The sequence below is a fragment of the Canis aureus genome, chromosome 13 (assembly GCF_053574225.1).
Source record: "Canis aureus isolate CA01 chromosome 13, VMU_Caureus_v.1.0, whole genome shotgun sequence".
In the NCBI taxonomy this organism is placed as follows: domain Eukaryota; kingdom Metazoa; phylum Chordata; class Mammalia; order Carnivora; family Canidae; genus Canis; species Canis aureus.
Window position 1 is genome coordinate 19,763,669 of NC_135623.1, and position 13,280 is coordinate 19,776,948.

General features: G+C 53.6%; 2 long non-coding RNA genes across 2 annotated transcripts in view; both read right to left on the bottom strand.

Moving 5' to 3' along the window:
- The window catches only part of LOC144282002 (uncharacterized), a 44,137-nt gene that overhangs the window by 28,862 nt on the left and 1,995 nt on the right, over window positions 1-13,280 (bottom strand). The window lies entirely within an intron of this gene.
- Window positions 12,706-13,263, bottom strand: LOC144281561 (uncharacterized). Its single transcript, XR_013350025.1, has 2 exons — window positions 13,144-13,263; window positions 12,706-12,826 (listed from the first exon to the last, which is right to left on the bottom strand). It is a non-coding gene; the product is annotated as an uncharacterized LOC144281561 (long non-coding RNA).

The following is a 13,280-nucleotide window of genomic DNA, read 5'->3' on the forward strand; positions in this document are numbered from 1 at the left end:
AGAGCAGCGGGGACAGACGGCCCGATGGGCTCTGCTCCCTCCTGATCTCCGGCGCCTCCCGTTGGACAAACCCACCCGAGGCCCCGGGGCCCAGGCAGGGTGGCCAGGCAGGCGGGGGGCTAAGGGCTGGCGGCCTAGGATCAGGTGAGGAGGGGAGGGCCACTAGCCAGATGGCAACAGGCGGTGACCAGGCTGCTCTCAAAAGGCTCCGCTGGAAGCGGCCACGGGAGCTGTTTAGTCATGCTGGTGTCTCATGGGTGCATCCGCCACCTGTTCACACGCCGGCTTACCTCCTCTCAGCCCTGTCCCCTGGGAGCGGCCCGCCCGGCTCAGCACCCAGGCAGTCAGAGACCCCGAGACGGTCCTGGCCGCTGCCCTCTGAGGGCCGCCGGGCCCCAGGTCACCCCTAATGCGGTGGAGCCTGAGGCCAGCAGGTCCGGGGAGGGCTGGGGGAGCACAGGTGGCCTGGTCTCTGCCACCCACTCACTACATGGCCTTGGGCAAGGTGGGCAGCTTCTCCAAGCCTGTGAACAGGGGCGCTGACTGCCTGCCCAGCCCTCAGTCCTGCCAAAGGTCAAGTCCCTGGAGGCCGTGCAGGACTGACTGGTTCGGCAAACTCCGTGCCACCTCACCCGGAGCACCCGGCCAGACTGCATCTCCCTGCCTCCCGGAAAGTTCGATGTGACCACAGGACCAGGTTCCAGTGGATGGAATGCAAGGCGAGTGGTGTGTGCCACCCAGACCTGGGCCAGAGACCCACCTGGTCCCCTTCACGCCTCTACTCCCATGGACCAGGTGAGTGCAGAGGAGCCCAGCGCACTAGGAATGGCTGAGCCCCTGCGTGGAAGGCTCCTGGGCTCCTGAGTCACTGCGTGGACCAGGAGACTGTGAGCAAGAAACCAGCCGATGGGCTAAGCACGGAAATCTGGGAGTGCAGTCAGTCACGGCAGCCAGGGCCGCCTTCAGTGACCGGGAGCCACAAGGGCTGTCTCCAGGCGAGGGGTGCTGAGAGCAGTGTGAGTGGGGGGACAGTGGAGGGCAAGCAGGGCCCAGTCGTGTGCACGCCATAAGGACTCTGAGTGGAGGGTTGAAGCATGAGCCTCCATGCCCGCCTGCGGAATGCTGGTACCAGGTCCCCCTAGGCAGTGAGGCGGCAGGGAGAGGCCCGATCTGGGCACAGACCCCGAGGCATCCAGGCAAGGGGAGCCTTTACCCAGAGAGTGAGGGTGAGGAGGATGAGGAGGACAATCTGCAGTATTTAGGGCCAAGCCAGAAGCAGTCCCTGTGCCTGCTCCTTGCCCCGACCCCGGGCGGCAGAAGAGGGGGGCTCAGATCTCCACAACCCCAGGTGATACAGGTAACAGGACCCTCGGGGCTACCTGGCCCTCAATGAGCAGATGGGGAAACGGAAACCCAGGCCCACAGCCAGGCCCAGGATTCAGGAGTGCGGGCCCATCCTGGACGAGCTGGGAGTCCACGGACCTGGTGCTCAGAGCCACTCTGCCCTGGTCGCCCGTGACCCTGAGATCAAGATGCGCCACCTGGATGGGAGGTTGTGAGGTGACCCGAGTTAGGGAAGGACGTTCCCAGCTCGCCGCCCACATCTGGCGCATGCGCGCTTCGGAGGGGCTGCACCTGCTCCCGCCCGCCCAGCGGCCTGGGGGACACGTCGCCCTGCACCCACCGAGTCGGTGCCGGCCCGTCTCCCCACTCCAAGCGCCCTGCCGGCTGCCCCGGGCTCAGCCTGAGCGCTTGTGTCCTCGGACCGCTTCGCTAACCGGACGGCGTGGGGAGAAGAAGGTGGAAGGAAGGGAGCAGGACGAGGAGGAGGAGGGACAGAGGCCGGCCTAGGCTGCTCCGCAGCTGTGGCGGCCACCGTTGCCCCGGGCTAGGACGTCACGGGAGACCTTCCTCCCAGGCCTCAGCACCACGGGGGTTGGACTCCTTCTAAGCAAAGGGCCTGTGTTCATGCCCCGGACGCTCTAAGTGGCCTGCTTGCCTGTGTCCGCTCTGCCGGGAAGCCAGGAATGAGATGCGGGCAGGACCTGAGGGCGGGAGTCTCTCCTGATTCCACCCATCCCTCCTCCACTTGGCTATCTCGCCTTGCGGCTTATTGCTAACTTTATTTTTTCTTATGTTAGCGTCTTCACCTGCCTTCACGGAGAATGCTTTCTGCCCCTCCTGGGAAAAGGGCATGAGGGGAGGAGGAGGGGGCTCCAGCCCTGCTCCCACCTGCACGACTCCTCCCTGGACTGGGCCTCCAGGGAGGAGGACGCAGCCGCCGAGCTGGCCCACAGGCTCCAATGCGTGTCTGGCTGTCGGCTTGCTCTGGACCAAGGTGCCCAGGCCATCGGTTGAGCTCAGAGAAAACCACACTGCAGGAGGCTTTCAAGGAAACCTTAGGGTAGAGGGGTGGGAGGGGAACGCAGCCAGGAAACCAGAAGCTCCCCATTCGCCTGTTCACCTCCACAACCTCCAAAGCCAGCCCCATACCCTTACCTGACACCCAGAACCACACACCCACCACCACCTCCCCGAGTGCCCAGGGCCTGGGGCCTAGAATTTAGCTGGGCTCCCCTGTCCCCCATTTTGGGGTACTGTCTTAGTCAGTTTGGGCTGTTATAACAAATTACTAAAGAGTGGGTCACTTAAACAACAGAAATTTCTTTCTCATTGTTCTGGAGGCTGGGAAGTCCAGGATCAAGGCGATCAAGGCACCAGCAGAGTCAGGTTCGGTGAGAGCTCTCTTCCTGGCTGCAGACAGCACCTTCTCACTGGGTCCGCACCTGGGGAGGGTGGGCTAGCTCTCTACTGTCTGTCCCTTCCTAGAAGAGCATCAATCCCATCAGGAGGGCTCCACCCTCGTGACTCATCACCTCCCAAAGGCTCACCTCCTAATACCATCCCACTGGGGATTAGGGTTTCAACACATGAATCTATGACCTTGCGAGAAAGTCCCTTCCCCTTTTTGGGTCCTAATCATATCCATCAGAAAATGAGAATCTCTAAAGAGACTTCCAGAGCTAAACATTGGTATGTTCTATATCCCTGCCTGCTGAGTCATGAGTCTGAAAGACCAGATGAGACACTGGGAACTGAGCAAATCAACTACTATAGAAAAAGTCTTATTTCTTTCCTATAATTTTGGCAAACTTCTACTCATCCTTCAAGGCCCTGCCCAGGTTTCCCTTCTTTAGGCAGCCTTCTCCGATCTCCTAAGCAATCTGTCAAACAAACATGCAGACCGTAACAGGCGGGAAGGTGACAGCTCATAGGAAGTGTTGCACCTGACCCTTCCCAGAAAGCCTGCAAAGCCCTTCTTCATCCCTTGAACTCCACTGGTGCTGATGGGCAAGCCTGGGCCGGTCCCTTCGCCACTCCAGCTGAAAATCCTACCTTCGAATGCAGGCCAGGTGATGAATAATGTCTAAAGGTCCCAAAAGTCTGCTCCTCCCCATCCAGCATCCAGTAATCTTGCCCTGAGCTACAATTCTGTGCCTGGCCTTGGTGACAGAGATATGGGAACAGCACAGGCTGGTGGGGGTCAGAAATATAATAAGGGACACGAGGATGAGGTACTATCACAGCAGAGGACTCACTGACAGTTTGCTTAGGAGATCGGAGAAGGCTTCCCAAAGGAGGGAAACCTGGGCAGGGCCTTGAAGGATGAGTAGAAGTTTGCCAAAATTATAGGAAAGAAATAAGACTTTTTCTATAGCAGTTGATTTGCTCAGTTCCCAGTGTCTCATCTGGTCTTCCAGGACTCAGCAGGCAGGGATATAGAAAACACCAATGTTTAGCTCTGGAAGTCTCTTTAGAGATTCTCATTTTCTGATGGAGATGATTGGGGCCTAAGGAGGGGAAGGGACTTTCCCAAGGTCATACAGCAGGAGATTCATGAGCAGATCCTGAAATCTGAGCCTGGATTTCTAGTCTAATGTTGTTCCCGCTACACAGCTCACTCACACCGCCTTTTCCTTTTCCAACCTCCATCTGGCCTGACCAACTGCCCTGTCCCTCCCGGCCAGATTCAGGACGGGATTTCTAGGGAGTTAACTGACAGAGCTGGGGGGTGGGGAGGAGGAGGGAGAGTCTAACCCCACAATGTTTTCATACTTGAGATCTGAAAACACGATTTCCCCAGCAAAGAAGCTTAGCGTTAAGCGGAAAATCGGCTTGGAAGGATGTGATATCATTTATAACAGTACATTAAATGCAAGCTGAGAAGCTGATATATTTTAGGAACGTTCAGCACACTCTAGACTAATAAACATTTTACAATATTATTGCACATGTTCATTTCACTTTGTACAAATAATCATTCCCTTCACATCTAATAAGTCTGTTTGACACATAAGTGGTCTTGGGCAAACACCTCAGAGGGCCTTGTTTTTCTGTGCATTGATCATTTATTTGTGTAGCCCGCCGGGACAGTGACTAATGATTTTGAGGGTTTAAATGTCCTCAAACATCGTCTTTGTCTCCTTGCCTGTTATCGTATAGACGCAAAATCATTTCATTTTGGCCTCAGAATGTATTGTTTTTCATGTATGAAAAATGCCTGCCCCTTCCCTGCCTGGCGTGGCATCAATCAGTTTAAAACAATATTTGGAGGAGCCCTGGTCTGCAGGTCCTCCAGCAAGCTCTCGAGGTCACTGGGTGACAGGCCCAAGAATCCCACTTACTGGAGAATTTCCAAACAAACCTGCCGCCACCACTGCATCAGCCCAGAAGCCTCCTTTCCCTGCGAGGTGAGCCTGAGTCCTTCTCCGTTGACGGCCCAGAGAACCAAGATTTGCTACTCATAGCCTTCTTCTCCTCCTCTCTCTCCTTCTCCTCCTCCTTTCTTTCCAAGAACATTCACATTGTTCTCTGAGACCTGGCGCTGCTACACTAGGAGCTGGGGGAACTGAGAACCCAAAGTGATCCTTAGTGGCCTCCAAGAACTTCGAATCAGCTCAAATAACTCCTGTGTAGGATAACAGAAAAAATACCCCCGGTGTGTGGGCTCAGCCACTTGAACCTATCACTTGGAGAGTAGGTACCTTTGTATGAAATGGGGGAGGGTGAGGAGGGGAACACTCTTTCCTGTGAGCAGAGGCGACCCCGATCAGGGCACAGCCCTCAGCTGGGTGTTCTGGTGCAGCCTGCAACCTAAATAACTGTACACAGAGGCCACCCTGGTAGAGTGGAGGTGGAGGTCAGTGTGCCACAGAAAGAGCCAGAAAAACAGTGCTATGAAATATAGGTCCCATAGTGAGACCAGCCATTAGGAATGGAAACCCAGAGGGAAGACTGTTGACAAGGCTTCATGGAGGAAGTGACCTTGAAGAAAAAGTAGGAAGTAATAGGCAAGGAAGGGGAGCAGCAGCCTCATCCCAATGCAACAGGAAGAGCCTGCCCACACAGGCATGAGGCCAAGGAAGTTGGCCATTTAGAAATACCGAGCACAAAGAGAAAGAAAAGAAGTAGGAGAAGGTAAGAAAAGACATCAGTGTTTGTTGAGTGAAAAGTGGCTGGATGGACAGTTGGATGGAGGATGGACACGTGGATGGATGGATAAGAGACAGACATTCTGTTAAGAAGTCTGGGATTTCCTGATTGCCTTACTAACAAATCTGCACCTTATTCCATAAGCAGTGAGGTGCAGGCATTCCCAAAGGCTCTTGAGGAAAGGATGACACATTCAGAACGGTATCATCGTCCCTCTGACCAAAATGAACTGGAGAAAGTCAGTCTCAATTCTGAGGGGCATCTCCCTGGTGCTCAACTAGAGTGACCTTAGACTCATAAGGAAAAGGGAGGGAAGAAAAATAATGTGTATTGAGCATTAGCAGCGCTTTAGGATAAATGATATAGCCCCAACAAGCCACAGGAAAATGAGACTGTCCATCCTACAATGGGCTGCTCAAGAGCAGGGAATCTATTTCATTTCCGGATCCTCAGTTCCCAGTGCAAGGCCTGGCCCAGAGTAAAATCAGAGAGTACTGGAAAAATAAATAAGTGGATAGATGGATGGATGGATGAGTGGATGGGTGGGTGGATGGATGAAAAGACAAAGAGCTCTCTCTTCAGGGATATAAACTTTAGACTTAACTCCCCTATCTCCAGGAAGGGCCTCCTGACCTGAGTTGAGGGGGGAGGTCAATCTTAAAAATTGAGGCTCTTGATGGCAACATAATAACTGAAGAGAACAACTTACAGGTGCACAGACCTGCAAATCTGATTCATTCAAATTCACTGAAATGAAGGTCAAATGATCTGGGACATTATTAAGGAGGCTGTGGTTCAAGGAGAACCCCATTGGAAGTAATGAGGTCACAGAAAGTCTCATACACATATTTAAGGGGCTTGACCTTTATCATGAGGTGAAAGGGGAGCTGGGGGAGAGTTCTCTGGACATGACAAGGAGCCAACAACATCCCTGAATCTTCTAAGTGAAAATGAAATCGAAGAATCAGGTACATTAACCAAGGTGCTTCTCCTTGTTCTTTCTACAAAGGCTGATGGGAAAAGCAGATGTTACCTTAGGTCCCATTTTGGGGCAGAGACAGGTATTGTCATAGTGATGGGACCCTGCATCCAAGCCACCCAAAACTTACCCCACAGCCCCAACTATGTTCTCCCCTGCTCCCTCTGGCTCCCTCAAACTCCACTTGGACATAATTGAACATGCTGCATCCCTGAGGATGAGGAAATATAGGGTCCTAGAGTTTGGACCTAAGTCCTTCTTCCAGCTGCTTCGGGCACGTAGAGACAGATGTCCATAGTGAGTACCACATATCAGAGCACCAGTCATATAAATCATTTCTTAATTCATCTAATAAATATGTATTGATACCTATGTTCAATCAGGACTTGATCACAAGAGATACATAAAGCAGCGCCTGGGTGGCTTGGTCAGTTGGACATCCAACTCTTGCTTTCAGCTCAGGTCATGATCTCAGGGTCATGGGATCGAGCCTCAGGTTGGGCTCAGCATGCTGGGTGGGGAATCTGCTTGAGATTCTCTCTCTCCCTCTCCCTTTGCCCCTTTCCCACCCCCACCCCCACTTGCACATGCACAAGCTCTCTCTCAAATAAAAAATAAATATTTTTTGTAAGATTTATTTATTTATCTATTCATGAGAGACACACAGAGACAGGCAGAGGCACAGGCAGAGGGAAAAGCAGGCTCCTCACAGGGAGCCCGATGTGGGACTCGATCCCAGAACTCCAGGATCACGCCCTGAGACAAAGGCAGACACTCAATCACTGAGCCACCCAGGCAGCCCAAAAATAAATAAATCTTTTTTAAAAAAGAAGCAGAAGATACATAGATTAAGGAATTTATTTTAAGGATTTGACCTTACGCAATCATGGAAGCTGGTTAGATATTCTGCATGCTTCCATGTCTGGTCTAGAACCTGAAGGCCACAGGGCAGGCAGTGAGGGGGCGAAGCTACTGTGAGTTAGGAGAAAGAAGGACAACTAGCGCCACGAGGATTGTCAGCATCCTAAGCATCTGACGTCAGTGACCGGATGTCCTCTAAGAAAAGCTGGTGCTTCTCCACACGAAGCACCACACGCAGCAGGTCCAGGAGTCAGGGACGCTGAAGCAGGAGATGGGGCAAGAGCTGGAGGAGCCCTGGAGCCCACAAAGCCCAGCCAGCAGAGAAGTGAGAGAGCGTGAGCTTGGACCCTGCACACACGCACAAAATATGGCTGCTGCTTCACTACCACCTTCCACATCTCAACCAAAGTATCTCCTAATCTAGAACCATGCAGGGAAGGGAATTCTGGGAAATGGGGCTTCAGCATAGTTAAGCTGTCGTGATTGAGAACCACCAAAGCAGCTGAGTGCCTAGCAGGAACCAGTCAGTGGAGACCAGCAGTGAGAAATCAGAATCCCTGCCATCACGTGGCTTCACCTGGGGACAAAGACAGATCATTTTTAAAATGCCACAGTCTAGGGGGATCCCTGAGTGGCTCAGTGGTTTAGCGCCTGCCTTTGGCCCAGGGCGTGATCCTGGAGTTCCAGGATCGAGTCCCATGTCGGACTCCCGGCATGGAGCCTGCTTCTCCCTCCTCCTGTGTCTCTGCCTCTCTCTCTCTAAGTCTATCATGAATGAATAAATAAATAAATAAATAAATAAATAAATAAATAAATAAATCTTTAAAAAATAAATAAATAAAATGCCACAGTCTGATCACTGTTATGGCAGGAGACATTTAGTTATGACAGTCCACCAATGAGAAGCAGTGAATTCATTAGGATTATGTTCAGACTCAAAACAAGAGTGGCTTAAGCAGAGTAAAGTTTCTCTTTGGCTTCAAGAACAGACTGATATGATGGATCCTAGGTTGTCAGCGACCCAGTTCCTTCTGTCCGGTTGTGATACCATGTGTGGTTTCATTCTCCTGCTGTCACTTCATGATCCTAGATGTCTGATGACTAGTGCTATCGCTCCTCGGTCGTAATGCCAACCATCAGAGAGGATGGTGGGGAAAGGATGCATCTGCCCACTCCTTTTCAGGACACTTCCGGGTAGTTCCACACAGAACTGCAGTTATTGGCCAGAACTCCGTGACACGGCCACCGCTAGCCACAGGAGAGACTAGAAACAGTAGTCTATTCTTGCTGGCCACGTGCTCAACTAAAATTTGGAGGTTCTATGACTCCTAAATAGGGAAAAAAGTAGATGCCGTGGGTCAGTCTGCAACCTCTACTTCAGGTGACATTCAATAGTGGTTATTATCTCAGAGTCTAGAATCAGACAACCCTGAATTTCATTCCTAACCCTGCCACTTCCTAGCTGTGTGATGTTGAACCTTCACTGAGACTCCACTTTTCTGGGTCCACGAGATCATCATCAGTATACACCAGGCACTGCCCTGAACACTTTCTGTGGATTGTTATCCTTAATCTTTACAAAGAGATGAGTTAAGTAGTGCTATTATCCCCATTTTACAGATGAGACATGGAGGCTCCGAGAACTGAAAGAACTTGCCTGGGGTTGTGTTCATTCATAAACACGTACTTAGTGGTGCCGATCGGTTCCAGGCTCTGCAGATGCAGGGCGAGGTCAGGAGGGCCCCGCTCTACCAGAGCTCCTAGATGGGGGAAGTGGAGCCTCCTCTCGGAGCTCCCAGCCTGTGCACACAACTGTTTCAAGATCATCTCCCTGGCCCAAAGTTAGCACGGATTGTTCACAGAGTGGGCAAGAGGCTGGGGCGAGGAGAAGCCAGTCAAGTGACAGGTCACTCCGCAGCAGCGCCCGGCCAGACTGGAAACGGCAGCAGTGGCAGTCACCTGCCTGCCGTACATCAGCTTGGACTCATGGTCACAGAGCACAGGCCCCATGGCATAAGGGCCCCCTTTTGTAAAGGACACTGAAATCACCTGCCCAAGGTAACACAGGAAGTACCCAGAAGGCCGAGCCATAGGTGTGGGAATGCCTAGTCCGTGTGACAGGGACGTGGGCACGGAGGCCGTTACAGGTTTGATTTCTTCCAGCAGGCAGCAGACAGCCCACCTCAGGGGTGGATAACGTCCAGTGCGAACTAGGGGGGCTTTGGATAAAAATTCAAACATTCGAGTCTGACTTCTGAGGCCGTCCCCCAGGGGACTGGCTGGGGCCCTCCCAGCCACAGGCCTCAATTCGCCCATGAGTGGCTAGCTGGCCCCTGGGTAGCCATGAGAAGCTGGTATAAGACTGTCACCTGCCAGTTCTCAGGCTCCCCCTCTGCAGAGCACCTCTGTCACCTCCGTCCCAGTACTGGGCAGAAAAAGACAGGCCACATCCCAAAGTAGGACTTGCACTCGGCCCGACAACAGTTCTCTGCCAGGAGGGGCCAGGAGACAGAGGGGGACCAGCCCGTCCGACCTGGTGTTCCTACCCTGGCCTTGGATTCCTCACAGGGAGGAAGTCTCAGAGCAGTTGCGACAAGTACGTGAGCCCATCTCCATAAAGTGCCAGACACAGTACCGGCCACACAAAATGCCCTCCATAAATGGGAGCTCTCCTCTTCCCCTTGCTTGGTCCAAGAGAAAAGTCTAGAATGGGCATTATTCAGCGGCAGAGTGTGCCCAGAACTGGAGCTCAGCCACCTCTGTCGTCCCACAATGGTTGAAGCCAGAGAGAAGGGACTTTTCCAAGCCCACAGACCCAACCAGGCCTAGCATTTGAGAGCTCCGACGCCTAGTGGGGGACCCCTGTCCCAGCCATGACGCTCTGGTTAGTGCTGGGGGGCCGGGGCCTGAGTTGGTCACGTTGGTTCAAGAAAGCCACCCAGCCACATCCCCATCACATCTCCAGCGCCTGTTGCTTTGAGGAGCAACTGTGTTATTTGTGATTGCTGACATTCGCCCCCTCCCCGAGCTCCCACCCCTTTCCTGTTTGGCCCTCGAATTGGAAAGGGCTGTAAACAGGCAGGCGGGCTCCTCGCCCCCAGGGCGGGCCTGTCAGCCAGCCAAGGGAAAGGTGGGCCCAGGAGACCCCCTACCCCCACCGCCCCACGCAGCCCAGCTGAGGAGCTTGTAAAGATAGGATTTGTTTGTTTTTTTGGATCTGGCTCAGGATCTGGCTGAGGCCGGGCCCTTTGGGGAAAAGCAACTTTTAAATAAATGCTTCAAGATTGTGCAAACATTTCAGTAGTATTGGAGGCCTGGCGTTCTGGGTCAGAGAGGGAAAAAAATACCCGTCAATCACTCTAGAGATGAAAACCTGATAGAGCGGTTGGCGAGGGCTGGGGCTTGGGTTGCAAATCTCAGCTGTGGCTGGCTGGGACCAAACTACACTTAAGCCCTCTCTCAAAAAATCATTTGCATGTTAATCAATAGAGCAGCCCTGCTTGACAGGCCCAGGGAACAGGGAAGCCAGCCGCTAGCAATCTGATCCGGGTGAAGCCTGCAGAAGGGACCGCCTCCCACGCACACAGGACTGGATCTGGGCCTGGCTCTGCCACTGCGAGCTCTGGCCCCCCGCTGTTACTTAGCTGTCCTTGGCCTCAGTGTTCTCATGGGTAAAATGGGGCTGTAACATCAATCCCATAAAGACGTCGTGAGAATTCAGTAAAAGACTGATTGCGACATAAAACCTGGCCCAAAGCAAGAGCTCGGTGATAAATCATGACGATATTACGCGCTGCCATTTTCTGCACTCTTTCTGTGAGTGGGGACTTGCACACATCTTCAGTGATCCTCCAAGCCCGCCCTGCATGGCCAGCCATTCACGAGCTCTCTCTGGACCCAGAGTGGGGCTCAGCCCCGCTCTCAGGGGCTCATGGTCTTGGGACAGGGATCTCAGAGAGACAGACTGCAGGCTGGACCAGAGAGACGTGCACGTGCATGGAACCTTCTAAAAGAGGGTTCTGAGCAGAGTCTGGCCAGCTTCTGTGGACAGGGGAGATCTGACCCAGGTCTTATAAAGGATGAGTAAACGTCCACAGGTGGGCATCGGGGAAAAGCATTCCAGATGGAAACCAGATTAAGCAAAGGCTCAGAAATAAGCCTTGCACACAGAAAGTTAGGATGTAGGGAAGAGGGTCATTTGTGACACAACACTGCCAAAGTTAGGTCAACCGTAAAGAACTCTGCAGTGAGAGGGTCCGACCGGCTCCCTGGGCCAAGGGAGCACCTCCTCCAGCCTCCTGGGCATGCCTCCTAGCAGCTGTGTGTCTGTCTGTGTCTATACATCCTTATCACCCCGTCCCCCCGCCTCAAGGGGCCCCTGGAGATAAAAGAGTTTAGAGAGGGGTAGAGTGAACCACCAACCCTGAGTGCCATTATTTTACATGTGCACACCCAGACATGCACATCCACACGTGTGCACACGTGCACCCAAATGCGCAGATGCACAGGCTCAGGGATTAGAGTTCAAATCCCAGCTTCTCTGTTTAAGGCTCCCTAACCCCAAGCAATGCACATATACAAGTCATAGAAAGTGCCAGGACGATGCCTGGCCCGTGGTAGGCACACCCGTACAGTTCCCACCCGACACATCCACCATCTAAAACTGTTTCTACTTCAAGAAGAAATTAACACCCAGTCGGGTCAATTCATGAGATGATGTGGCCCAGGAATCAGGACCCCTGCCCCCTCGTCAGACAAATAGGGAAACTGAGGCTCAGAGACGGAAGAGCCTATCCAGCTTGGAAATGGCAGGTGGGGTGAGGAGAAGCCCAGGAGGGCTCAGAGAGAAGCCTTCCTGGGGTGCCCGGGACTGTGCTGAGGTGCCCAGAGCAAGCAGGACTCCAAAGGTGGGCCCCCTGCAGGAGGGCACTTCATGCGGCAGGAGTGGAGTGAACAAGCGGCGCAGAGCTATTCCTGGTAATGACCTTGCAGAGAGATGAGCCCCCTAGTTCACAGGGGCTGTGCTAGAGAGGGAGACAGAGCTGGGGAGGTTGGGGCAGGTCCCTGGGCCTGGGGGAAGTGGGGGCAGGTCCCTGGGCCCTCCTGGGGGAGGCAGGTCCCTGGGCCCTGCTGGGGGTGGGTAGGGGCAGGTCTCTGGGCCTGGGGGAGGACCCTGCTGGGGGAGGCCCTGCACAGCCTGTTTGGGAAGCTGGACATCCTGAGAGCAGCAGAGCCCTGAGCCAACCAGCAGGATTGGGGGGCATTTTAAGAGTCCTGAGGGCTTAGGAGCAAGACTGGAAACTTGCCCCTGGCCATGCAGGGGTGGGGGTGGGGGTGGAGAGAGTGGGTGGTTATGAGAGAGACTCTGAGGAGATAGAAGACTCCTCCAGGAGCCTTTATTTTCTGGAAAAGAAAAGAGAGATGGAGACGGAGGAGTCACAGAAGAGCTGCTTTTTGGTCTGAGTTTGTCGCCTTTCCTTCAAGGGCCTGTGGCTACAGAATTTCCAAGAGAGAGTACTCAGAACAGGGGCCTTCTGGGCCCGGCCTCCCCAGCAGCCAGAGTGCCCCACCTCCCCGGGCCCACACCACCTCCTGTCCCCATGAGCCTGCCCACTCTCTGCTCCATCCCAGTGAGGAAGACAAAAGCCTCAGACCCAGGCCAGGTGGCCTATATAACATGGGATGGAGAGGAAAGCCCAATTTTGGGGGCAGGTGGGGGGAGCCACGGGTAGTGGCCCAACTTTATGTCCTTCCCCATTTCTTCCTGTCTCCATCTGGTTCTGCGCCCACGGCTATCCTCAGCTTCTCACTGTGTGCCTTGGAGCCAGTCTGTCACCTCTGTGACCCTCAGTCTCCTCCTCTGTAAAGGGAAGGTAACAGAACTTCAGCAGCAAGGCCGATGAAATTGTTGGCAGGTGCTGCGGCCGGAGGGGCTGCTCAAAGGGCA